This window comes from Schistocerca cancellata, chromosome 2 (assembly GCF_023864275.1).
Source record: "Schistocerca cancellata isolate TAMUIC-IGC-003103 chromosome 2, iqSchCanc2.1, whole genome shotgun sequence".
NCBI classification, from domain to species: Eukaryota; Metazoa; Arthropoda; class Insecta; order Orthoptera; family Acrididae; genus Schistocerca; species Schistocerca cancellata.
In genome coordinates, this window is record NC_064627.1 from 841,636,132 (window position 1) to 841,662,287 (window position 26,156).

The 26,156-nt window shown below is 44.1% G+C and overlaps 1 protein-coding gene across 1 annotated transcript in view; it reads right to left on the reverse strand.

Moving 5' to 3' along the window:
- The window catches only part of LOC126162758 (sodium-independent sulfate anion transporter-like), a 183,335-nt gene that overhangs the window by 91,485 nt on the left and 65,694 nt on the right, over positions 1-26,156 (reverse strand). The window lies entirely within an intron of this gene.

Consider the following 26,156-nt stretch of genomic DNA (forward strand, 5'->3'; position numbering starts at 1 on the left):
TTGGTGGTACACTATTATTCGCCAGACTAATTAGGCATACGTAATGAAGCCGAGTAGGACAGCAGAAAAGATTGCAACTCCCTACTTACATAACAGACTTCACGTTAGATTTAGATAAAAGATGGTTCCAAAAGTTTAGCCGCTCGAAACAAAACTACAGTACCCAATTGCTTAAGTAAACAGACTGATTTCATAAAAGCAAAAGTAAATTTGGACGGGGGAGGTTTTTACAGCAACATATTTGGTACTCAACATTTCATTGATTCACTATAAACTGTTTAACGTTACTATTAATCACCATTAATCATCAACTTAGTATTTCCTTTCATTAATACGTAATGTAAAGCAGCAAACAATTTATCTAATGTGGTCTCTGAATCTGGCATAACTTTACGTAATCATTTTAACACAGAAAATAATAGCAATGTTAATTATGAAATTCTCAGTTATTCTTTTTATCAATTATTTAACTGATTAATCACTGATTTGCCAACAATATATTAAAGATTTCAAAGTCTTGGCTGAATACAGGTCACTCGGAACTTTCATTTACCAGGGTAGGATCCTGCTTGGTTTATGAGCGGGATAAATTACCAGGTGGGCACAATTGTTAATTTGGATAATGGTTATTATTCTTGAAGCACATTTCAACTTCCTGGCACACACTATAATACATAGCTAAAATGTCGTACCCTGTAAGCTGTGATCAGCGACGGTGGCGTTGGTGGCAATAACTGCATTAATATCAGAACGGCCAAGAGCAGTTATCCATGTCGGACTTATTTCCTATTCATAGCGATGATCCATCTTATAATCAATAGCCCTTTTTTCTCCCCATACCAGGCCATGATAAACTACAGTTTCCAACCGAGGCAAGATGCAACAATATGGCGCACTCCACGCCATGCTGGCGCTGTACGTGCTGCCTCTAAGATCACTGGCCACCGACTGACTTGGTTCGCGCTCGCCAAAGCGCGCCAAACGTTTCCGCTCCCACCTTTTCCCACGCTTACACAGCTTTCCGTTCCTGACGGAACTACTCCATCTTTACACTACACATATCTCATACAGCCCTAAGTGAGTCCAGTAACTATTACATACATAATTACATTATAGCACCTTTTTACATTTAATAATTATAACAAATAGATATCTTTACAATATTTAAAAGTAAATATTACAGCCTTTTTCTTAATATGTACATTCATTTTAATCTTATCAAAGAGTTTCAGTATCGATTTCGCTTCAAACAAGATGTGTCTACTTCTGCTTTAACAGTTTCAATAAAATACTTACAATTTTTTTAAAAAATATGAACAATAATGTCACAGAAGTACAACACGAGGATTTAAGACTATGACGTTAGTATAGTGGCGTACACGACACATTCCAGTCTACGACAGTCTTCTAAATCTGTATGTCTCTTCCGCTATACAGGGTGAGTCACCTAACATTACCGCTGGATATATTTCGTAAACCACATCAAATAGTGACGAACCGATTCCACACACCGAAAGTGAGGAGAGAGGCTAGTGTAATTGGTTAATACAAACCATAAAAAAATGCACGGAAGTATGTTTTTTAAAACAAACTACGTTTTTTTAAATGGAACCCCGTTAGTTTTGTTAGCACATCTGAACATATAAACAAATACATTATCAGTGCCGTTTGTTGCATTGTAAAATGTTAATTACATCCGGAGATATTGTAACCTAAATTTGACGCTAGAGTACCGCTCCTCCGCTGTTCGATCGTGTGTATTGGAGAGCACCGAATTACGTAGGGATCCAAAGGGAACGGTGATGGACCTTAGGTACAGAAGAGACTGGAACAGCACATTACGTCCACATGCTAACACCTTTTTATTGGTTTTTTTCACTGACGCACATGTACATACATTACCATGAGGGGTGATGTACATGTACACACGTGGTTTCCGTTTTCAATTACGGAGTGGAATAGAGTGTGTCCCGACATGTCAGGCCAATAGATGTTCAATGTGTTGGCCATCATTTGCTGCACACAATTGCAATCTCTGGCGTAATGAATGTCGTACACGCCGCAGTACATCTGGTGTAATGTCGCCGCAGGCTGCCACAATACGTTGTTTCATATCCTCTGGGGTTGTAGGCACATCACGGTACATATTCTCCTTTAACGTACCCCACAGAAATAAGTCCAGAGGTGTAAGATCAGGAGAACGGGCTGGCCAATTTATGCGTCCTCCGCGTCCTATGAAACGCCCGTCGAACATCCTGTCAAGGGTCAGCCTAGTTTTAATTGCGGAATGTGCAGGTGCACCATCACGCTGATACCACACACGTCGACGCGTTTCCAGTGGGACATTTTCGAGCAACGTTGGCAGATCATTCTGTAGAAACGCTATGTATGTTGCAGCTGTTTGGGCTCCTGCAATTAAGTGAGGACCAATGAGGTGGTCGCCAATGATTCCACACCATACATTTACAGTCCACGGTCGTTGTCGCTCTACCTGTTTGAGCCAGCGAGGATTGTCCACGGACCAGTAATGCATGTTCCGTAGATTCACTGCCCCGTGGTTTGTGAAACCCGCTTCATCGGTAAACAGGTAGAACTGCAACGCATTCTCTGTTAATGCCAATTGACAGAATTGCACTCGATGATTAAAGTCATCACCATGTAATTGCTGATGTAGTGACACATGAAACGGATGAAAGCGGTGACGATGCAGTATGCCCATGACACTACTTTGACTCAGTCCACCGGCTCTCGCAATGTCCTGTGTACTCATGTGTGGGTTCATGGCAACAGCAGCTAACACACCAACTGTACCCGCTTTTCCTGTGACGGGCCTGTTACGAACCCGTTTGCGTGCTACGACCATACCTGTTGCATACAGTTGGCGGTAGATGTTTTGCAATGTGTGGCACGTTGGATGCTCTCTGTCCGGGTACCGTTCTGCATACACCCTGCAGGCTTCAGCTGCATTTCGTCGACACTCGCCATAGATGAGTATCATCTCCGCCTTTTCAGAGTTCGAATACACCATGGTCACAGTTCCTACAACACTACACTATCACAGACGTCTGGTAACACGGTGTACTACAGTTGGTCTGCGTGCGGAGACGAATGCTGAAACGTCCCCTTAGACAAATTATACAAGACTGTGCTTAAACTGACACACAATACTTTTTAGCGCAACGCAATCTGACTTTCAAAAATCCCTACAAAAGAATGAAAATCTTCGTTACTCGAACTACTGCAATACAGCGAGCGCCACTACTGCCAGCTAAATAAAAGATTCGAACTACTGAAGGCACTAACTACTGATAGGCCTAGTTAGCAAATGAAAGATTTTAATAGAGAACAAACAATGTATTTACCTTAATAATCATAATATATATAGCAGTTCATGCCATCCAATCTTACAAATTTCAAATCTGCGCCATTTCTCTCCCCACATCCACCACTGCTGGCGGCTCACCTCCAACTGCCCAACGCTACGCGCTGTTCACATCCAGCTGCCGCTGCCCAACACTACAATGGCAGACAACAATGCAAACTAGCCACAGACTGCACACAGCACAGCCAGTGATTTTCATACAGAGCGCTACGTAACGTTGCCAATAAGAAAACACAAACAGCCTACTTACAATGCAGAATAACAATAGCAGCAAGCGCTACATGCGGACACTGCGACAGCTAGACCAAACCACAACAGTGCACTACAGCCACACTCGTAAACACGGTCGTCATCGTAAACATGTCCCTGCAGATGCTGCTCGCCGACCGTGGCCCGTGTTTGTTACAACACGCAACTGAACGTCGGAGGTTTCAAGCGTCAAATTTAGGTTACAATATCTCCGGATGTAATTAACATTTTACAATGCAACAAACGGCACTGATTACGTATTTGTTTATATGTTCAGATGTGCTAACAAAACTAACGTGGTTCCATTTAAAAAAAACGTAGGTTTGTGTTAAAAAACATACTTCCGTGCATTTTTGTATTGTTTGTATTAAACAATTACACTAGCCCCTCTCCTCACGTTCGGTCTGTGGAATCGGTTTGTCAGTATTTGATGTAGTTTACGAAATATATCCGTCGGTAACGTTAGGTGACTCACCCCGTATACGTCCGACGTCGTATGTAATTTGTGACCGTCCATTAATTTTGTCTTCCTCTGCAGTTACTTTTAGGCCTTTCACTGCCCGTCTTTCCCTTTCTCCTCCACAAGGCTTTAACTACTATGTTATTAGTTTCCATCGCAGGATTGTTCGTACATTTAGTTCTTCGTATGATTTATCTAATACATCTACATTTCATTCATTTTTATGTAGACTAAAACTTTAATATCTGCAATTATATTCCCAAACTTGCACCTTTCTCATTCAGGCAAGACTGCACTGTTGCTTCACAACATTTCAGCAACACCTGTATGCGAAATATGTAGTTAATTTCTTTATCATGGATCATAAAGAAGTTTTCGTGATATCCGAAGTTTAAAAAGTTATGTTGAAATGGTAGGATAAAAGGTATTCTGGCAGTCTGGCACCCTGAAACTGTACCCGTATTAATCCTGACTACCACAGATTACAGATGTATTTAGGTTACTCTTAGCTGTCGTTACGATGCTTTCATTACTCTACGCTATCAGTGAACATACTCGGTGTGTTTAAGTAGTTACTAATATTTTCGACACCTTGGCATTATTTTAGTTAGATGAGCCCCATCAGGGGGTTGGACAAAAATTTCGAAAGACAACGGGAAACACATGCCTGAATGTAAATGCAGATGCTAGCCGAGGCTGCAGGTTGCGCTGTTGCATTTGACCACGAATGGCACCCGTGCAGTGTCCTCAAAATATTGCACGCGTCCGTCGTAGTCAGAATAGTGGTCTGTGTAGCTATGAGTCCACTGTGTCGGAGCTCAGTGTATTCAGACGTGGAGAACTTAACAACTGAAGAAAACTTCACAAGCCAAGATGGCTAAAAAAGCATTTCATTGGATGGCTGGTTTCAAAAGAGCTATACTGTCACCATCGGTTATTACGCTTTAAAATTTTTACAGCATGTTGTCCATCACAAAGTGTAAGGTCCGATGAGGACAGCATAACGCTTTTGAAACTGGTCATCCAATAAAATGCTTTTTTAGCGATCTTGGCTTGTAAAGTTGTCTTCAGTTATCATAGGTTGTAGATCACCCTCAGACTGACCATGTCAGAAGCATACAGGGTGTCCATTGATAGTGACCGGGCCAAATATCTCACGAAATAAGCATCAAACGAAAAAACTGCAAAGAACGAAACTCGTCTAGCTTGAAGGGGGAAACCAGATAGCGCTGCCATAGGTCAAACGGATATCAACTGCGTTTTTTTAAAATAGGAACCCCAATTTTTATTACATATTCGTGTAGTACGCGAAGAAATATGATTGTTTTAATTGGACCAATTTTTTCGCTTTGTGATAGATGGCGCTGTAATAGTCACAAACGTAAAAGCACCTGGTATCAATTAACATTCCGCTAGTGCGGACGGTATTTGCTTCGTTAAAATGAACCGTTTACCAATCAAAATGCCGAACGGGCGTGTGCTATGTTTGCTGCTCGGTATCCTGGACGACATCATCCAAGTGTCCGGACCGTTCGCCGGATAGTTACGTTATTTAAGGAAAAAGGAAGTGTTCAGGCACATGTGAAACCTCAACCACATAGCTCGCATGCGGTTGAAGTGGTATTGAATAGCATATTTCATGACAGGTGGATTGGTCGTCGACTTACCATACCATGGCCTGCACGTTCACCGGATCTGACGTCCCGGGATTTCTTCCTGTTGGGAAAGTTGGATATTTGCCATCGATCCACCGACAACGCCTAACAACATGCGTCAGCGCACTGTCAATGCATGTGCAAACATACGGAAGGCGAACTACTGGCTGTTGAGAGGAATGTCGTTACACGTATTGCGAAATGCATTGAGGTTTACGGACATCATTTTGAGCATTTATTGCATTAATGTGGTATTTACAGGTAATCACGCTGTAACAGCAGTTCACAAAGGTACATGTATCACATTGGAACAACCGAAAAAATATGTTCAAATGTACCTACGTTCTGTATTTAATTTAAAAAACCTACCTGTTAGCAACTGTTCGTGTAAAATTGTGAGCCATATGTTCGTGACTATTACAGCGCCATCTATCACAAAGCTAAAAAAGTGGTCCAACTAAAACATTCATACTTCTTTCCGTACTTCACGAATACGTAATAAAAATGAAGGTTCCTATTTAAAAAAAAAGAAAAGGAGTTGAAATCCGTTTGACCTATCGCAGCGGCATCTAGCGGGCTAACCATAGCGCCGTACGGCTTCCCCCTTCAAGGTAGACGAGTTTCGTTCTTTGTAGTTTTTTCGTTTGACGCTTATTTCGTGAGATATTTGGCCCAGTCACGATCAATGGGCCACCCTGTATAACGCCGGGAAGTTGTTGGTTCTTCCGTAACTAAGGTAGCCGCAGCGTTTGGTGTTTCGAAGATTTATATCGCGAAAGCAGAGAAACATCACCGTGATGGTCATCGAAGAGAACTGTGTCAAAAAGAAAAGGCGTATAGCTGTAGAAGTCGCTGCAGAACTGAATGTTACATTTGTGAACCCTGTCAGCACCAGAACAGAATGGGAGTTCTAGAAGCAGGAAGTGCAGCGCGGGCTGAAATTCCAAAACCACGCATCAGTAACGCAAATGCCCCTAAAAGGAAAATGTGGTGCCGAAACCATAAAATATAGACTATGGAACAATGTAAGAAAGTTATTTGGTCGTATGGGTTCTGTTTCACACTGGTAACAACTTATGGCCCACCTAACGTCCCAAGAATGAAACATGGCGGGTATTCGGGGTAGTTCAGGAGCCCAATGGTTACTCTGCAAGGGTTATGTGACCATTTCGGCTGATCAGGTCCATCAATTATTTGTTCCCCAATGGTGCTGATGGGCTCCAAAACGACGGGGCCCCTGTTCACACAGCTCGCATCGTTCAGGACTCGGTTTGTGAGCACGAGGGTGAATTTTCGCATCTCTGCTGGCCACCACAGTCATCATAACTCACTATTATTAAGCCTTTGTGGTCTACCTGGGACAGAAGGGTACGTGATCTCCGTCGACCTCTATCGTCGTTACTTGGACTTACCAGTGTTTTGGAGGAAGAACGGCATACGATTCCCTAGAAAACGAAACAGGACCTGTATTTATCCATTCCGAGACGACTCTGTTTTAAGTGCCAACGGTTTTCCTACAACATATTAGGTATGATAATGTGTTTCCATATATTTGTCCATCCCCTGTGTAAGTGGAGCAGAGACAAATGGGGACTCATTTTAGGAACGATATGGGCCGCAAATGAAGATTCAGCTAATATAAATGACTTGGGCAAAGGGCAGATTGTAAGGGCCTGGTGCCTGGGAACGAGAATCTCGGAAACAGCGAAACTGGTCGGCTAATCGCGTGCTACTGTCATCAACTTCTGTAGACAGTGTAACCAGGAGCAGAGACAAGGTGTTGGGCGCCCACGCCTAATCACAGAACTTAGAGGCAGCAGCATTACCCGATCTGTACAGCAGGATAGGCGGCGATATGAGGCAGGTCCAACGGTACAGAACAATGCTGCTGCAGGCACAAGTGTTTCGGAACACATTGTTGAAGATGTGATTCCTCGTCAGACGGCCCCTACGTGTTCCTAGTTGATACAACGAGGAGATCAGTTCCGATTGCAGTGGCTATGGGATCATCGAGATTAGACCGTCTATCAATGGAAACGTGTCACCTGTTCTGATAATTCACGCTCCTTGTAACATCAGATTGATGGTTGTGTGTAGATACGCTTCCATCCACGCGAGCTGCTGCTCGAAGCACGCGGCGCGCAACGGACGTCACAAATTCACAGTGACACTCTTTTGTTTGCGAAAGGGAGCTCCGGAAACGTGTAGCGCATGGCTTTTGTACCTGATAACGGAAGGTTATTGGGTAAGATAAGGTAAATCTCAATATAAAACCCACAACTCCCTGTCTGAATAATATGCAGATCAGTGTCCTGTTTTAGAAACTTAGTACATATTTTATAGAACCTAATTTGAAAGACAGGCGATTGACAACCGACCATGCAGTTTTATTCTTCGCGCTTGAAAATGTAATGATAACTAATCTACTGAAAACACTTGCGAATCGTGCTGTGAGATCGATAGCTCGCGCTCGGCGAGTTGAGCATTTTCTTTGTCGATTCGAGGATTATGATGGTACGAAAGGAGTGGAGGTGCTCGAAGCTAACGGGTGTTGGTAGTGGTGTCCAGCGAAGAGAACGTGCAATTGGCGAGGAGCAATTGGCCAGTATTTCTGGCGCAAGGATTTTTTAGTGCGAGCGCCGAAAGCCGGCGTTTACCGCACAGGACGGTGCGGTAGCTGACGTGCTTGGCAAGGCTGCACCTGAACTAAAAGGGTTATTCGGAAAGTAAGGAACGGTCTGTCACGAAATGAAAAATACAGTGAAAATCTGATGAAGCTTTGCGCACATGCGCTGGACACTGTGTCTAGTATGCCCATCGATCGCGTCATGTCGCTCTTTTCAGTTCTGAGCTCACAGTGGGAACGTAAAGACGGCTACAAATTAGCGTCTCCCGCCAAGTATGAGGGCCTGGTGAAAGATTTCGCCTGAAGCTATGCAATCCACGTAACATAACTATCAGGCGGTCCGTTCTGCACGACAATTCTCGGCCACACTCTGCAGGGGCAATGAGGATGCTCCTGCAGCCTTTTCGATGGGAAGTGTTTGGTCACCCACAATACAGCCCGTAATTGGCTAGCCCTGAGGTTCATCTCTGCTCAAATGAACCGCTGGCTATGAAGACAATATTTTGACACAGACAACGAGCTGCAGTCCAGAGTAGAAAATTGACGAAAAGCACTGGCGGCTGTCTTCTATAAGGACGGAATTGAAAAGTTGGTACAACGCTACGACAGATGTCTAAGTCGGAGCGGCGACTGTGTAGAGAAGAGGCTGGAAGGTGTAGCTAACCGTTGCAAATAAAACAGTTTTGATTTTCACCTATCGTTCCTTACTTTCCGAATAGCCCTCGTAGTTGCGCTAGTATGAGCGGTTTCGGTGGTTCCTCCTGCCGAAGTCAGCGCGACTCGGCGAAGCCTGCGAATCGTGCCTCGGGCTATCCTAGTCGCTCGGAACGCCTTCATCGTGGGATTTTGCCGAACACCGGGTCTACGCCTTCTTGGATTTCACAGTGGAGGACAGAGCCACATTCTGTCTCTTCCTGCTTATGGATGAGCGTCCTTTTCAATGTTCGCCAGAAACTTGTCTATAGTGCCTGGAGTTTGTTTGAATCCGCTTCGTGATTACCTTTTCCAACTTCAATTGTGTTTCGTTGGCACATTTTACATTTAATTGGTGTATATTTGAAGGGCCGCTGGCATGTGCTCAACTCCTTAACTTCTTCTCGTAAGAAAACTGGCTTATATATGGGTCTGAGCACTATGGGACTTAACATCCGAGGTCATCAGTCCCCTAGAGCTTAGAACCCTTTAAACCTAACTAACCTAAGGACATCACACACATCCACGCCCGAGGTAAGATTCGAACCTGCGACCCTAGCGGTCGCGCGGTTCCAGACTGAAGCGCCTAGAACCGCTCGGCCACACCGTCCGGCCCGGGCGCGGGGGCTCCAGTTCTATGTCTGGGGTCCGTTGTGTCGTCAGTGGGTTTGTGCCCTGATCTGACATCGGGCTGCTCAGTCGTAATTGCTTAATATTTAATGTGCTTGATCTTTTGTACTCCATTTAAAAATGTGAAGCATGACGGAATTGTTTAAAATCTGGTATTTGGAGTTTAATAATATTTCTTAAAGCTGATCTTTAATTTTTTCCCACTTTTTAAACAGAAGAAAATACATTGATGGTTGTTTCTTGTTACTGTTTTGGAAAAGAACGTCTTGTCGGCTAATTAATTTTGGAGGTGGTACTTAATAGCAAATGGTGTTTCCAACCCTTCCTCCAGGAGCTGACTGTCTGTGTTTTCTACCTAGGTACACGCACATGTTGCATGTGAAACCTTGCAGCGTGTTTCAGTGTGAATATATGAGGAGGAATGACTGTGAGCTGCACAATGATGAGACTCGCTCTGGTGATAATACTCGGGAACTGTGCTGCTGTTTTGCCCCAGGTCGTGTATTCTCCCAGACAGCCCTTCACCACAAGAGTCTAATACCAGCGGAATGATCAGCGGAATCAGGAATTCCTGGAGCTGCGTTAAATGGCCTTCTCGTATCTGAAGAGAGCAGCTGGGAAAACATAATTGGCTCATGGGCCTGTTGTAAGTGAAACGCGCTGACTCTGAGGTAACGATCTCCGATGCAGCGATATCGCAGCGGCATTTTCAGAGGCCACTTGAGTTTTCTTGCCAAATCAATAGGCGCCTTGGCATGGTCGAGTCGAGTAGAGAGCAATCCACGTGCTCCTGGGGCCTGTTAAGGCTGGTTTCCTGCCCTTAGTCTCTGGGTGTGGCTTCCGTCATTACTGCTGAGCAGTGTGATTTCGATAGATATAGCTTGGTTAACTTTTATTAATCCTTCTAACAAAGTAATGTACTCTCTAGTATTCCATCTTGGTACTGATACTACACTTAAAGGGATCTAAGATTTGTGATGGTAGGTCAACTGTGAAATCTATTCACATATTCACTCAGTTTAAAAACATTAAATGTCCCGTGGTGCAAGTCGATATTTTCCGAAACATATTAAGTCGTGTAAACCGTAGCTCCTTTTCTTAGAAGAAATGACATTTTATAGTATCAAATTAAGTAAGAAGCTGCTCTAGCCACGAACCTTAGGCAGAGAACTGTTTAAAGAGGCAGATCTTTATTTGCCGCTTTATTGTACCCTCATTCGGTCTTGAAATTTTCTTTAAATAATACGCCACAGTTCAGAAAGAGAATGATGCTCATAATGGTATTCTTGAAACATCCTAATACGCTACCTAATACGATCCAAAACTCCACGCATAAAAAACGGAATTTTTTTCGGTCCCCATACCTCGGGTTCTACTTGCGATGGAAAGGTAGGGTTATGTATTCGGATAGCTTTTGAGTCGATGACAATTTATATAACAAGCTGAAGGATTGTCTTGCTATAACTGTCCTAGAGCACCGGGTCAAAGTCTGAATATTGCACAATTCCTCCAGCTTAGGCAAAAGAATCAAATCGGTTGGTCCTTTTTGCATTAGTTACGGTCTACAGTGCGCCATGAGAGGCTTATGGAGTCAGAATTTAGTTCATGGGCGCCTCTGGAATAATCCGAAAAACATGGTTTTTGAGTTGCAAAACCGAGGCGTGGGTTCAAAGACGGCGATGCACAGCATATCGTTGAATTTTTTACAATATCTTGATTCCGAACAACCGCAAAATTTTCTTGGTATATTTAACCGTTTTCGAGGTACTGTGATTCAGAGTTATACTGTTTATACACGTGAAATCCGGTGTGAGGCGGAAGGTGGATTATGAAGTGACGTAGCGCGGAATACTGTAAAGTGTCTCCCTTATCATCGCAAGCTTTCTGGGAACCCCATGTTGTTGTGGTACTGAAGGATATGCAAAATTTTTGTGTACGTGAAAAACAGTCTGAGATGTAAAGTTAGTTCTGCGTTATTTCACATTCACTTAAGTAAACTCTTAAACGTTTACTGACATATAAAGTTCTTTTCGTATGAGTGGCACTTTCTACTGCAGCAGGGAAATGAAGGGAAACGGCGGAAAAATGCTCTTATCGGAGCACAAAAGAGGCGAATACGTTCTTGTTTTAAAAGGTTCTGTCTGAAAAGTGGGGTACTGGCTGCCTCATTCCACTTTCGTCAGCACCTTTTAAAAATTTTCCCAAAAAGTTTGGATTGTGAACATATTCGCGCTTTTTTATGCTGAGAGAGAAGGATACAGTGAGAGTGGAAAAGAGACTGCAAAATACGAGACAATGGCACTGTGAGAGAAAGAGAGGGACATATTGGCGTGGAACATAGCTGACAGTGACACTATAGTGCTGCCGGCCGTTGTGGCCGAGCGGTTCTAGGCGCTTCAGTCCGGAACCGCGCTGCTGCTGCGGTCGCAGGTTCGAATCCTGCCTCGGGCATGGATGTGTGTCATGTCCTTAGGTTAGTTAGGTTTAAGTAGTCTAGGGGACTGAAGACCTCAGACGTTAAGTCCCATAGTGCTCAGAGCCATTTGAACCACCACTGGACACTGAGGTAACTGAGCAGGGATGAAAGATGCAGACACTCCATTATATGGTGCTTAAACTTTAAGCCAGTCATAGTGGCTGGCGAGAGATGGCGCACCAGTCTCTAGGCAGCCAATGACCAGTTGTTTTCAGTGGGTGAGAGAAATAGAGGACGTGCCAGGTAGGTCAGAGCGGCATCGGTAACCCGAGGTCTTGAGCTATCTTCTACATCTACATCATACTCCACAAGCAGCTTAACGATATATGACAGAGGGTACTAATTGATTCCCCCTTCCATGTTCCACTACCGAATGACGCGTGGGAAGAATTGTTCTCGGTAAGCCTTTGTGTTGGCTCTAATTTCTCGAATTTCTTCCTCGTGACCATTACGTGAGTTGTATGTGGAAGTAAGTCATATATTCTCCTACTCTTCCCGAAAAGTATTCTTTCGAAATTTCGATAGTAAATCTCCCGATGATGCACAACGCCTCTCTTGCGACATCTGTCACTGGAGTTTGTTGAGTATCTCTGTAAAGCTCTCACGCCGACTAAACAAACTTGTGATGAAACGCTCTTCTCTTCGTTGTATCTTCTCTGTCTCTCCTATCAGTCCTACCTGGTAAGGATCCCAGATTTATAAATAGTACTCAAAAATCGGTCGAACAAGCAACTTCTATGCCACTTTCTTCGCGAATGAATTATACTTACGTAATATTCTTCGTATGAAGTTCAGTGTGGAGCCTCCTTTTCGTACTAGTTTTTTTATGTCGTCATTCCACTGATTTCGATCTGGATAGTTACTCCCAGATATTTTAGGGTACATATTGTTTCCAGCAGTTTTTCATCAATAGTGAAGTTGTACAGTGGTGGCTATCTTTTCCTGTGTAAGGGCAGTACGTTACTTTTATTTTCATTCAGTGTCAACTGCATCATTCATGAGTCCTCTACAGGTCATTCTGCATTTCGATACGGTCTTGTGGCATTGCTACTTTGTTATTAACCACTGCATCATCTGCAAACAGTCTTAAATTAGCATCCAACACTTTCTACTACATCATTTATGTACCTTGTATACATTAACGGTCCTAGCACACTTCCTAGGGGTACTTCGACAATTATCTTTACACCTGTCGATGTTTTTCCGTTAAGAGCGACGTGTCGAGTTCTGTCTGCATCCAGTCGCAAATATGGTCCGATGCACGGCAAGCTCGTTTTTTTTTTTGTTTTCACTAAACGACAGTGCGGGACGGTGTCAAATGCCTTCTTGATGTCAAGGAACACAGTATGCTCCTAAGCGCCGTTGTCAACAGGCATTGTCACGGAGATCTATGAAACAGAGCACAGCTGCCAACCATAACAGATCAAGAATGTAACGGCTGCTGACCAAATAATCGACTATGCGAACCAGATGTGATTGTGATGTGCACCCAGTGGCAATCTATTGTTTCACCGTTGATGCAGAGGCCTTACGAGGATGACCAAAACTGTCTGGGTACGTTCGTCCTCCCAGGAGCCTCCACATAAGCATACGCTCATAGTAATGCTGTATACACAACTGGAACTTGTCTGAGAAGACGGCGTGGTGGCACATGTGTGCCCAGCGCTTTGTAGGGCGCACCTCTCTTTGCTGCAAGGGAAGATGCAAAAATCGTCGCTGTGCCGACAGTCCGTGAAACTCTAGACGTCACTGCACTATCCTTGTGTATACTTGTCTCGCTGTAAGCCAGGGATGGACAAATGTGCTAACGCGGGACCGGGAACTCGTGTGCGCCGGCCGAGGTGACCGAGTGGTTCTAGGCGCTTCAGTCTGGAATTGCGCGACCGCTACGGTCGCAGGTTCGAATACTGCCTAGGCCATGGATGTGTGTGATGTCCTTAGGTTAGTTAAGTATAAGTAGTTCTAAGTTCTAGGGGACTGATGACCTCAGATGTCAAGTCCCATAGTGCTCAGAGCCATTTGAACCATTTTAGCCCGTGTGCGCACACACTGCTTGCCCGCGGGCGTTATCAGCCAGCATTTCCCCTTCCACCAGCAGTTCCCCCTCCACCACTGTGCTAACATGACTCGTTCGTTACTGGCGAGCGTGCAGTAAGACGTGCCTGCTCCGAACTTAACACTTCTCAGTAAGATTAAGTTAACAGATTTTTAATAAAAAAGCATTTGTAGGGCGCACCTCTCTCTGCTGCAAGGGAAGAAACACTATGCGAACTTTAGTACATAGAGCTCTCACATCACTGGACACTGCCGGACGCTGTGGCCGAGCGGTTCTAGGCGCTTCAATCCGGATCCGCGCTGCTGCTACGGTCGCAGGATCGCATTCTGCCTCGGGTATGGCTGTGTGTGATGTCCTTAGGTTAGTTAGGTTTAAGTAGTTCTAAGTCTAGGGGACTGATGACCTCAGATGTTAACTTTCGGTTATTGTATTTGGGATTGGGAAATTAAGTCGATGAGACTGATAGTAAGTCTCGTTATTTACTTTATCTCTGAACCACCTCCCCCCCTCCCGCCCCCTCCGAACCCCGGTTCTCCAGCGAACAGAAAGACAAAGTTTCAAAGTTTGCAACGAATCGTACTGCTTGTACCAGCTGCCATCTCTATGCAGTGTATTACTTTGCGGCTCTGCTGTGCTCAATAAGCCATTACGAAGTGAAAAGGTTATACTTTATTCGTTTCTTTGTCGCTGTATTGTGCCTCAGTCGAACTACAGACGGTCAGTGACTTCCCTATCGTCTGCTGGTATCGCCTGAACGTGTACCTGCCTTTAGTTTTTTCGAAATAAGTGAGAACGGCACATTCGAGTTCAGAGTCAAGTGGAACATGAACTGGGCGCACAGAAAAGATATATTACAAATAGAATTTCGCTCACTGAAAAGCTTTGGAAAACAACACGACTATTTTAGAAGCTAATAACTGACGAGTAAAGTCTTATGGACAAGCTGGTGCCGCGCGGGATTAGCCGAGCGGTCCAAGGCGCTGCAGTCATGGAGTGTGCGGCTGGTCCCGGAGGAGGTTCGAGTCCTCCCTCGGGCATGGGTGTGTGTGTTTGTCCTTAGGATAATTTAGGTTAAGTAGTGTGTAAGCTTAGGGACTGATGACCTTAGCAGTTATGTTCCATAAGATTTTACACACATTTGAACATTTTTTTGAACAAGCTGTTGCATAAAAACCTGTACACTAGCGTAAATTCATCTGATTTGCTTCACATCAGAATTATTATAAGCTAAATGTTATTGCTTTTTCATTCGATGGCACATTTATGTAATACAAGGGAGGCTACCATCGTCAAATATGAACACATGTTGTATTTGCGTCGTCCTACTATAATAATCACGACAATGAAAACAATCTACTTTTAACAATCTAACGTGATTACAATTTCGAGCATCAGCTGTCGATAGTGTGTTGTCGACAGCGACTAACTGTAAGAGAATGCACAGCGATACAAATGCCCACGGTTGCTGCGGACAGTTTCGCGGGCAGCTCATGTGCCGAGCCTTGCTGTAAAATACCCCATTTCTTCATTGAAAGTACGTTGGCCATCGGGATTCAGTTCGAAGCGGGACTCATCACTGGTACAGCAAGTGAGAAATAAAGTGACAAGAGAAAAAAAATACCCTATGCAATATTATTACTATTGACAGAAAAGAATGGCTTCTCATTGACTATCTCATCGCCGAAACGATCTACTCGAAAGGCGCTGGCGACTGAATACCTGCTACTCGCGGCTGGTGGCCACTCGTCTCGCACTTGTCCTCTGGCCGATTGCCGCCGCGGTCGGCGACCGAGTAAGCTCCATCCATGGTCAGCGCCGTGCCGGACGCACGCACACCGGGAAGGCACTGTTGCCTAGAATAGCCGCGGCTCTAATTTGCGTGCTGGAGCTCGTTAACGCGCGTCAACCTGACAGCCAGGCAATCACGGCGGCGTCGCCGCGGCGGCCGTGTTACCGGCGCGTCGCGTCGCGTCGCGGCGCCCACGCGCCACTGACTGGGCCGAGGCTGCCAGGGTCGTGGTGGGACTGCCGCAGGGTCAGGCGCCGAGCTGAGCGCTGCTTCCAGTCACCCGGATAAGGGTATCGCCGAAAACTGCAGTGCCATTCCCACTTGCTCTGGAAGGACGAGACCAAAATAGCTCGACCTGACACCTACACTCTGTCTTCATTTGCGTGAAAGTTATTAGGTTCGTGCGTAAGTTCGTAGCGTTCTTGCTTTGCATGTTGGTATTCCGGTTGCTATGGATTTATTTATCGATCTCATTTTTAAAATTTGTGGTTCACTGCTGCTATGTCCGCCCCTGGTAGCAGAGTGGTCGGCGCGACGGACTGTCATACCTAATGGCCCGGGTTCGATTCCAGGCTGGGTCGGAAATTTTCTCCGCTCAGGGACTGGGTGTTGTGTTGTCCTTATCATCATCTCAGCCCCATCGACACGCAAGTCGCCGAAGTGGCGTCAACTCGAAAGACTTGCACCCGGCGAATGGTCTACCCCACGGGAGGCCCTGGCCACACGGCATTTCCATTTACTGTTGCTATTTGAGTTTACATATTGTCATTTTCTTATTTGGAGATATTTATTGGAACAAATGGAGAAATCTGAACATTTCCGACATATTCTTCTGTTTGAGTTCCATAGAGGGGTGACATCAGCGGAGGCCGCCAGAAACATTTGCGCCGTGTATGGGGACAACGCCACTGGAGAGAGCACGGCAAGAAAATTGTTTTCTCGTTTAAGGAAGATCATTTTGACATTAGTGTTCAAAATTGGTTCAAATGTCTCTGAGCACTATGCGACTTAACATCTTAGGTCATCAGTCCCCTAGAACTTAGAACTACTTAAACCTAACTAACCAAGGACATCACACACATCCATGCCCGAGGCGGTATTCGAACCTGCGACCGGAGCAGTCCCGCGGTTCCGGACTGCAGCGCTTAGAACCGCACGGCCACCGCGGCCGGCTGACATTAGTGTCTCCACATTCAGGAAGACCTTCGGGGTTTGATGAAGATTGTTTAAACACATTAATCCACGATGATCCTCGTCAGTGTACTAAAGAACTGGTAAATGTGATGATCTGCGGCCTTTCCCCATCGTTCGACATTTGCATGCAATGGAAAGGCTCAAAAATCGGTTGTATGGGTACCGCACGATCTAAGTGAAAATCATAACAATCAGTGAGTGCCAATTGCGTATCTCTGCATGCTTGTCATCTACCGGATCGTGAACAACACCGACCATCCCTACCCCACACCGTTACTGATGACGAGAAATGGTGTCTTCACGCTAACATAAGGAAAAGAAACGAATGGTTGAGCCCCAACAAAGCAGCAACTCTCTTCACAAACCTGAGCTCATCTAAAAAAGGTGAGTATGGGCTCAACTCTTCACCAATGAGTGTCGCATATGCCTTCCACCAGACAATCGTCGGAGACGTGTTTGGAGGAAACCCGGTTAGGCTGTACGCCTTAGACTCACTGTCCAGCCAGTACAGCAAGGTGGAGTTTCCCTGCTGTTTCTGGCTGCATTATGTGGGGCTGACGTACGTCGCTGCTGGTCATGCAAGGCGCCGTAACGGCTGTACGATAAGTGAATGCCATCCTCTGACTGATAGTGCAACCATATCGGCAGCATATTGGTGAGGCATTCGTCTTCATGGACGACAATTGGCGTCCCCATCGTTCATATCTTGTGGATGATTTCGTTCAGGATAAGGACATCGCTCGACTAGAGTGTCCAGCATGTTCTCCAGACACGAACCCTACCGGAGAGCCTGGGATATATTGAAAAATGCTGTTTAGAGACGACGTGACCCACCAACCACTGAGAGGGATCTACGCCGACTCACCGTTGAGGAGTGGGACAATCTTGACCAACAGTGCCTTGATGAACTTGTGGATGGAGTGCGACGACGAATACAGGCATGCATCAATGCAAGAGGATGCGATGTTGAGTATTAGAGGTACCTGTGTGTACAGCAATCTGGAGCACCACGTCTGAATGCCTCCCTGTATGGTGGTACAACGTACAATGTGTCGTTTCCACGAGCAATAAAAATGGCGGAAATGATGATTATGTTGATCTCTATTCCAATTTTCTATACAGGTTCCGGAACTCTCGGAACCGTGGTGATGCAAAACTTTTTTTGAAGTGTGAATTCGCAATACTTTACATTTGTTTATATTGAGACACACCCTTGCACCAAGAGTCGGTCCCCCGCAGGTCTTTCGTCACAGTTTTCAAGTGTCGCGGCTTCTCTGTGCACAGCAGCGCCCTCCAGGAAAAGACTCAGGGGACCCGTCGTTATCTACCAAGTCATTTATCTATATTGTGAAAAGTTATGGTCGTATAACTCTCCTTTGTGGAGGTACGCCCGAAATTACTTTTAGGTCTGAAAACTTCTACCCATAGAGAATAACGTGCTGTCTTCTGTCTGCTATGATCTCTTCAGTCCAGTCACTCAGATGGTGTGATATTCCTAAGTACCTATTTTTTTTCATTAGGTAGCAGTGTGCAGCTGTATCGAACGCCTTCCGGAAGTCAAAGAACACGACATCTACCTCGCCAGCTGTATCTAGTACTTTCCGGGTCTCGTGGACGAACAGGGAGAGCTGGGTCTCACACAATCGCTGTTTTTGGAACCCTTGTTGATTCCTTTGTAGGCGATTTTCGGTCTTCCGAAATGCGAGCATAAAACATGTTCAAAAATTCTCGAACAGAGTGACGTAAGAGATATAGGCCTATAGATCTGAGCGTTTGTTCAACGACACTTCTTGACAACAGGAATAACTTGCGTCTTTATCTAATCATTAGGAACGCTTCGCTCCTTATAGACCTACGGTACACTGCGGCTACACGAGGGACAAGTCCTTTCGAATACTCCGTGTAAATCGAACTGATAAGCCTTCAGTTCCAGTGGCATATCCACTGCTGAGTGATTTCAGTTGCTTTGGTTGTGTAGTTACCACATACGCTCGATTACTGGTGATCGCCTTAAAAATAGGACCCATTAGAGTCCTCAAAAGTTGCATTCGCTCCATCCACTGTGCAAATTATTTCTGCTTTTCATTTACCGAGAGGCTTCACAGACGCTCACTCATTTTCTCCTTCTGGCTGTAGTAAACTACTCTTCCTCGGACAATGTTACTGTCACTTTTATATCCCCAGGGTCGCTTTGCAGTGTGTAAAAAAGTATTTGTAACATGTTTTCAGTGGCGACTGGGAACGTAGGTGTGATATCGTCCAAAGATCGCGGCGCCACACCGAAGTCGGCAACACACATCGATACCACAAATATTATCGATGTCTCGCTGCAGGTGGCAACAACGAATGGGAGAGGCTGAAGAAACCACGCCCTCTGTCTGAGCACTGCAGCGCCCTCACGTGGAGGTCAATATAGAGCTGTGCTTGGATCCGCTCTGCCCACTTCGTGACCTCAGCTGAAGTAGTCATTATCATCGAATAGGGGCTAAAGAGTTATTCAAGGCTCAAATTGAATTGTACATTTGTAAATGTTGGACATTGTAGTACAAGAGGAGAGTTTGTTAATTAGTGTGTCAAGTGGGGCTTTAATAGTCAGTGACAGATGCACATTATCAAGTAATCTTGCGGCAAAAGTTTGTATCGAGTAAATCTTTTTATCATTCAAATAATAAAATGAACCAATACATTTGTTGTAGTTCAGATGAGGCACCTCTCAGAGCAGTCAAAGAACCAATAGTTATGGTTGGACGATTGTATTTTCGTCTGGTCATAACAGTAAGTGTAGATAGTTAACAATTCTTTTCCATAAGCAAGTAGCCTCCGACATCAGTTTCAAAACTACAGCGTGTTTGAGGAGGTCCGATAGAGATGAAACGTTCACAGACAGCATTAACGTGGAGGAAGAATACGCGGAAGTGTGTAGAAGGCGCAAATTAAAGGAAAATGTTGTAAGTGCCTGTTTAACTTACGCTAAAACAGGCAGCATCTGCTGTAAACCTGTGAAACCAAAAGCGTGTAATATTCCTGTACAGACAGCGAAGACGATTTTAAATAAAAGCAAAAATCGTCTGTACTGTAATAGAAAAAATGCTATCTTTTGTGATTGGGAACGTAAAATTTATATTCCTGCTGTAGAACATGATCCCATGAGCAAAAAACTGATGATTTCGTTTGTTGTGGTATTTCTTCGTGATGAATCCACACTCTTTCATAAGAAAACTGGAGATGTTTACTATCACCAGTGTTAGTTTAAGAAAAAAAGTGGTAAGCTATGTACTCCAGTATGGAAGACGTAAGACATAATCGGAACATCTTTCGTTAATGTTGTCAACTAACATTTTCACATTGGTGGAAAGGTGAGTTAGTTTTTTTGGTTAGTGTATTCTTGCGGGACCGTTAACACCCATGTTCTTCTTAGGAAGTATGTACTCAGAAGGTTTCGTTTTGAACGCCAACAGTAAAATAAAAGTATACCGGCAGCGTTTATTTTTCCACAACGACAGCCGAATAAAAAGCAGGCGGCAGTGTAGTCAAGGGCAGATGGCTGTAAGAACCGCGTCTGTCTCTTTCTTCCAGGGAACTCTCATTCCACCAATTCTATTTTCGTTTCTTTGACTTATTCCCATTGTTCCCCCGACCACAGTACATCCAGAAGCGATCGCCATTGTCTTGTGTTCGCTGCAAGGTCTTGTACTGTGACCCACACTCTATCAGCTCAAGATCTTATTATCTTAACCGCTCTTCTTCGGAGAATCCAGATAAATCCCGGTTTCTTTCCACAATTAGGCATCACCATATCATTCTGATAGACTTTAGATTTCTTCTTAGTGTATGGATTAAACGCGTAAAAGTCATTACCTTTATTTCCTCGTTGACACAACTGCCGTGTGACATGGAGCGAGGTGGACATGTTTAAGGTATTGGATCCGCAGTTGACAGGAAAAGGATCCAAATCTCCATCCAATCATCGTAATGTCAGAGTACCATGGTTTTTGTAAATTACCCCTGATGATGTCTGGAATGGCAACAATTTACTTCCGGGTCCTTGCCACACTGAACTGGGGCTAACGACGTAGAGGATACTCCATACTCTTTCATTTTTAGTGTTCTTTTGTCTGACCTTTCTGACATGTAGTGAGTTATAGATGTGGAGGAGGGGTATGGGCAACGTACTTCTTATAAAATGGAATATTGGTTCATTTCCACAAATAGTGAGAGAGAAGTATCGTTATTAAATGTGTTTTGTTTCAGGCGAACCTAAACATATTCAGTTATAGAAAGATAACGGCAACAGATTTGATACCTTTGTTGTCCTTGAGATCTGAGATAATTACGTACGCATTATTATCACGTCATTGATACTCATCCTAATCCGAAATTATGTAGAGCATGATGAACAATACTGCACTCTAATAACGCCTGCATAACGTTGCAGGTGAAATTTGCGCTAGAAAACTGGTTTCAGCTACAAAAGTAACCGAGTAGTGAAAGGGCAGCAACTTATCAGTTTATATCCGTAGATAATCAAATTGTGAACAATATTTTCATTTTCATATAATTGATGTTATTAACATTCGGCAAATCGGAAAGAACATGCTGTTAAACTTTTACGGCCGTATCAGTCAAGCAGAAATACATTTCTACAGTGCAGCCAATTTAGTGCTGCAGCGGTTAGCATGCCCGAATCACACGTTTTGGAGGAAGAGTTCAAATCCTCGTCCGGCTATTCTGGTTTAGATTTTCAGTTGTTTCCCGAAGTCGATTAAAGCGAATTCCGATACAGACATTTCAGATGGAAACTGTCTGTTTTCTTCACCACTCTTGTCCTATACGAGGTAATGGTCTATCTGTTATGGTGTCGTCACCTATAGCCAGTTAAACATTAACGTTCTATCCTTTTGCTATAATGAACAGAGACGTTAGCGTGAATTTCAGTCGCAAAAAACCACCGCCATTTGTGCCTTCAGTGAAGCAAGCGAGAGTTCACTGGGGGGGGGGGGGGGCGGGGCAGGGTTGAGGTCTGTTGCGTTTTCTGACGAAAGCTGGCTCTGCCTCTGTGCCAGTGATGGCCGCGTGTTGGGTAGGAAGAGGCCAGTTGAGGGCATGTAATTAACCTGTCTGCCTGCTAAACACACAGGACCTACACCTGGAGTAAAGGTCTGCAGCGCGATTTTGTATGATAGCAGGGGCACTCTCCTGATTATCCCCCCCCCACTCTCACTGCAGATTCGTACGTCAACTGGTGATTCGACATGCTGTGCTACCATTCATGAAGAGCATTCAAGGGGTGTTTTCCAACAGGATAAAGCTCGCTCACGTATCGCTTTTGTAACCAAACGTGCTCTACAGGGTATCGATATGTTGCCTTGGTCTCCTCCACCACCATCTCTGTCTCTAATCGAGCACATAGTGGATATCATCAAACAACAATTCCAGCGTCGTCCACAAACAGCATTACCGTTCCTGTATTGACCGACCAAGTGCAACAGGCATGGAACTTCATCAGACAAACTGATGTCCGGCACCTTTACAACACAAAAAAATGGTTCAAATGGCTCTGAGCACTATGGGACTTAACGGCTGGGGTCATCAGTCCCCTAGAACTTAGAACTACGTAAACCTAACTAACCTAAGGACATCACACACATCCATGCCCGAGGCAGGATTCGAACCTGCGACCGTAGCGGTCGCGCGGTTCCAGACTGTAGCGCCTAGAACCGCTCGGCCACTCCGGCCAGCTTTACAACACAACGTATGCACATTTGCATGCTTGCATTCAACGTTTCGGCGGTTACTCCGGTTGTTAATGTATGAGTAATTCACATTTGCAATAGCTTATCTCCAGCTTCATTAACCTATGATCTTGAAATGTTAATCACTTAAATATGTTACCAAGGCAAATGTCTTTTCGCAATTTCATTACTCTACATTACTACGCAGATATGAAAATATTTGAAGATTGTTTCTCTGACGCATTACGAAGATCTAAAAACAGTTTCAAATTATCGCGGTATTTCTCAAACGGTGTGTTGTATTTTAGGTAATATCATTCTATCACGGTATTATCTCAAGAGATAACCACTGACGTAGAATCTATCAACGATCTTGTCAACATTTCGCGCCAGGTTTCTCACGATAGTATCCGCACAAAAGGAAAGAAGTCTGTGCTCGGCGCTTTTAACTTATCGCATCGATCGGTGCACGAGACGATTTTTACACTAGTTTATCGCCGACCACTCAGTGTAAATATCGTGTAGGCGCGCCTCCATGGCTGAAACCGACGAAGTATGATATTTTACTGATAAACCATGCTGAGTTGTGCAGACATTTTAATCACTAGCTATTGGCGGACAAGTAGAGAAGAGAAGATAGCGTGTACACTACGATCATAACACTGTACACTAACGTAACTGAATAATATTCAAGTTTCTCTGTAATGTTTCACGGATGGTGATTGCATTTTGGGATGCAGATGTCACTCTCGGCGACTTCATAAGTGTTATTCAGGAGGATTAGAATGTCTATTGGGACCTGTTTCCATTGATTCGCATTCTGTGGTAACAGACTACTAATACACTGACGACTTCATGCACTCGAGCTATTAAACTGTAACCTCTCTTGTCACTGAGCGCACATCAGGATTATATAAGCTATAAAGTAGTAGGCGTATGGGTACGTGAATACCAGACACAAAATTAAAAGATAATAATATAAAATCCGTCATTAGCTTCGCACATTATATGAGTACAGGGAACATTTCACAATCATTAAACTCATTGAAAAACTCGCGTTATCGATCAATAACAAATTACGAAGGACAGTAAGTGAAAACGTAAAAGAATAAAACCGTAGCTGCATTGTATGAAGTTACATGTTCTTCTCGATAAACATGGAAAACTGAACAGAAAAGAAAAACTATGTATCCTGGAATACACTTCGCCTCTAACATTAAAAATTTCGTTAAAAAAGGATCAGAAGGCGTAGTGAAAACAATTCAACGTTGTCTTCCTTTAGAGGGGTAGACTGTTACATGTTGAGAACTCACGAACAAAATCAATCCCATCTTTCCGAAGTCATCCGATACCTCTTTTTCAGTTTGGATCGTAGTTAACGACCTGGTGGGTAATGACCTTCATTCTCAAGATATGTGTCCCATTTTTACGACAATTTTGATTTTTTTCATTAATTTCTTGGAATATTTAATTCTGTTCTAATGTCTTCATTTCTAATCATGTGTCTTCTTGTGTAGCCCTTCATCCACCTCAGAAACCTCATCTCTGCTGTTTGAATATAATTTTTTAAAATTTTTAAAATTTTTTAATAGTAATCCAACTTTCCCTTGCATAGGAAAATACAGGAAGCGCCAACACTTTATAGAATTTCATGGTGGTCTCGTTTTCTTCTTTACAGCCCGAAGTTCAACTAATAATACCACAGACAGACTGGAATCTGTGCATTTTATTTTCAAGGAATCAAAATTAAAATTTATATCACCGAATTACCTAAAGAAATTTTGATCTGACTGGATATTCTCCTCTGGTCATTATTTCCATTTTATTACTAGAACCCATTAAACTGTATTTCTTGCACATTTTGTTCAACTGGAATACTGGTGTCTGGAGGTCATCTTCATTCTTTCGACCAATATCGACATCATTTTCAAACAGAAGCACATTAAGGTATGAAATGATAATTAAATGGACACCCTAGCTGCAAACAGGCGTTGATGAACTTCATTGGGGACATGTTGAAAATGTGTCCCCCGACCGGGACTCGAACCCGGGAACTCTTGCTTACATGGCAGACGCTCTATACATCTGAGCCACCGCGGGCACAGAGGATAGTGCGTCTGCAGGGACTTATCCCTTGCACGCTCCCCGTGAGATCCACATTCCCAACATGTCCACACCACTACATTCGTAGTGCGCCTAATAGATGTTTGCCCATCATTAAGGTACTCATAATACTCTATCAAAATTCTTTTATTGACTTTACTTTTCCACTTACGAAGAATAAAGCCTAATGAACCACACCCTTGTCTTGCAACAAAAATGGTTCAAATGGCTCTAAGCACTATAGGACTTAACATCTGAGGTCATCAGTCCCCTAGACTTAGAACTACTTAAACCTAACTAACCTAAGGACATCAGACACATCCATGCCCGAGGCAGGATTCGAGCCTGCGACCGTAGCAGCGTGCGGTTCCGGACTGAAGCGCGTAGAACCGCTCGGCCGGCTGTCTCACGACATGGTTAGTACTATCCCTACTAATTGATTCCTACCTGTTGTTATTACACGGTGTATATTATTAGAGACTTTTCACATTCAGACAGTCGAAAGCCTTATCAGTGTCGATAATAACCATATGCGTTTCTGCGTTAAATTCTCCGAGAAAGTTAGTGCAACTGTGGCGACCTGCGGAAATAAACTACAAACTGTGTGCTTTAAATTCCTCGGAAGCTCTACTGAACCAGTTACACGTGAAGTAAGGGTATCCGCGCTTATTTATTTAAATATGTCGTTTATTTAAATATTACGTTTTTTCTACCACAATCTGTCAAAGGAGAGTTCTTAGTGACCTTGAATGGGACACGAAAGCATAAGGCTACAAGGTGGGGCACTCTCGCTGGCGTTTCACAAGAGTTTTGTATGCCTAGGAGGACCACCCTGTGATGTTACCGCGAAATAACGTCTCTTCCTTCCTCTTCCAAACCTATAGCAGACATGGTCTATAACGCACGCTTATGCGCCCGATTTGGAGATATAGGGTTCAGGACTCAGCGGGCAAGGTGAGGAGAAACAATGAAGTCTGGCGAGGCCCAGCACAGCCGGCTTACAGAGTGTTAACGGCACCCTGTGTATTGTTCCTGCTTGAGCTCTCTGGCACTACACAGCCCCAGCTAGGAAACTTCCGACCTTATAAGAGGAAGAATCGACATTTCTTCG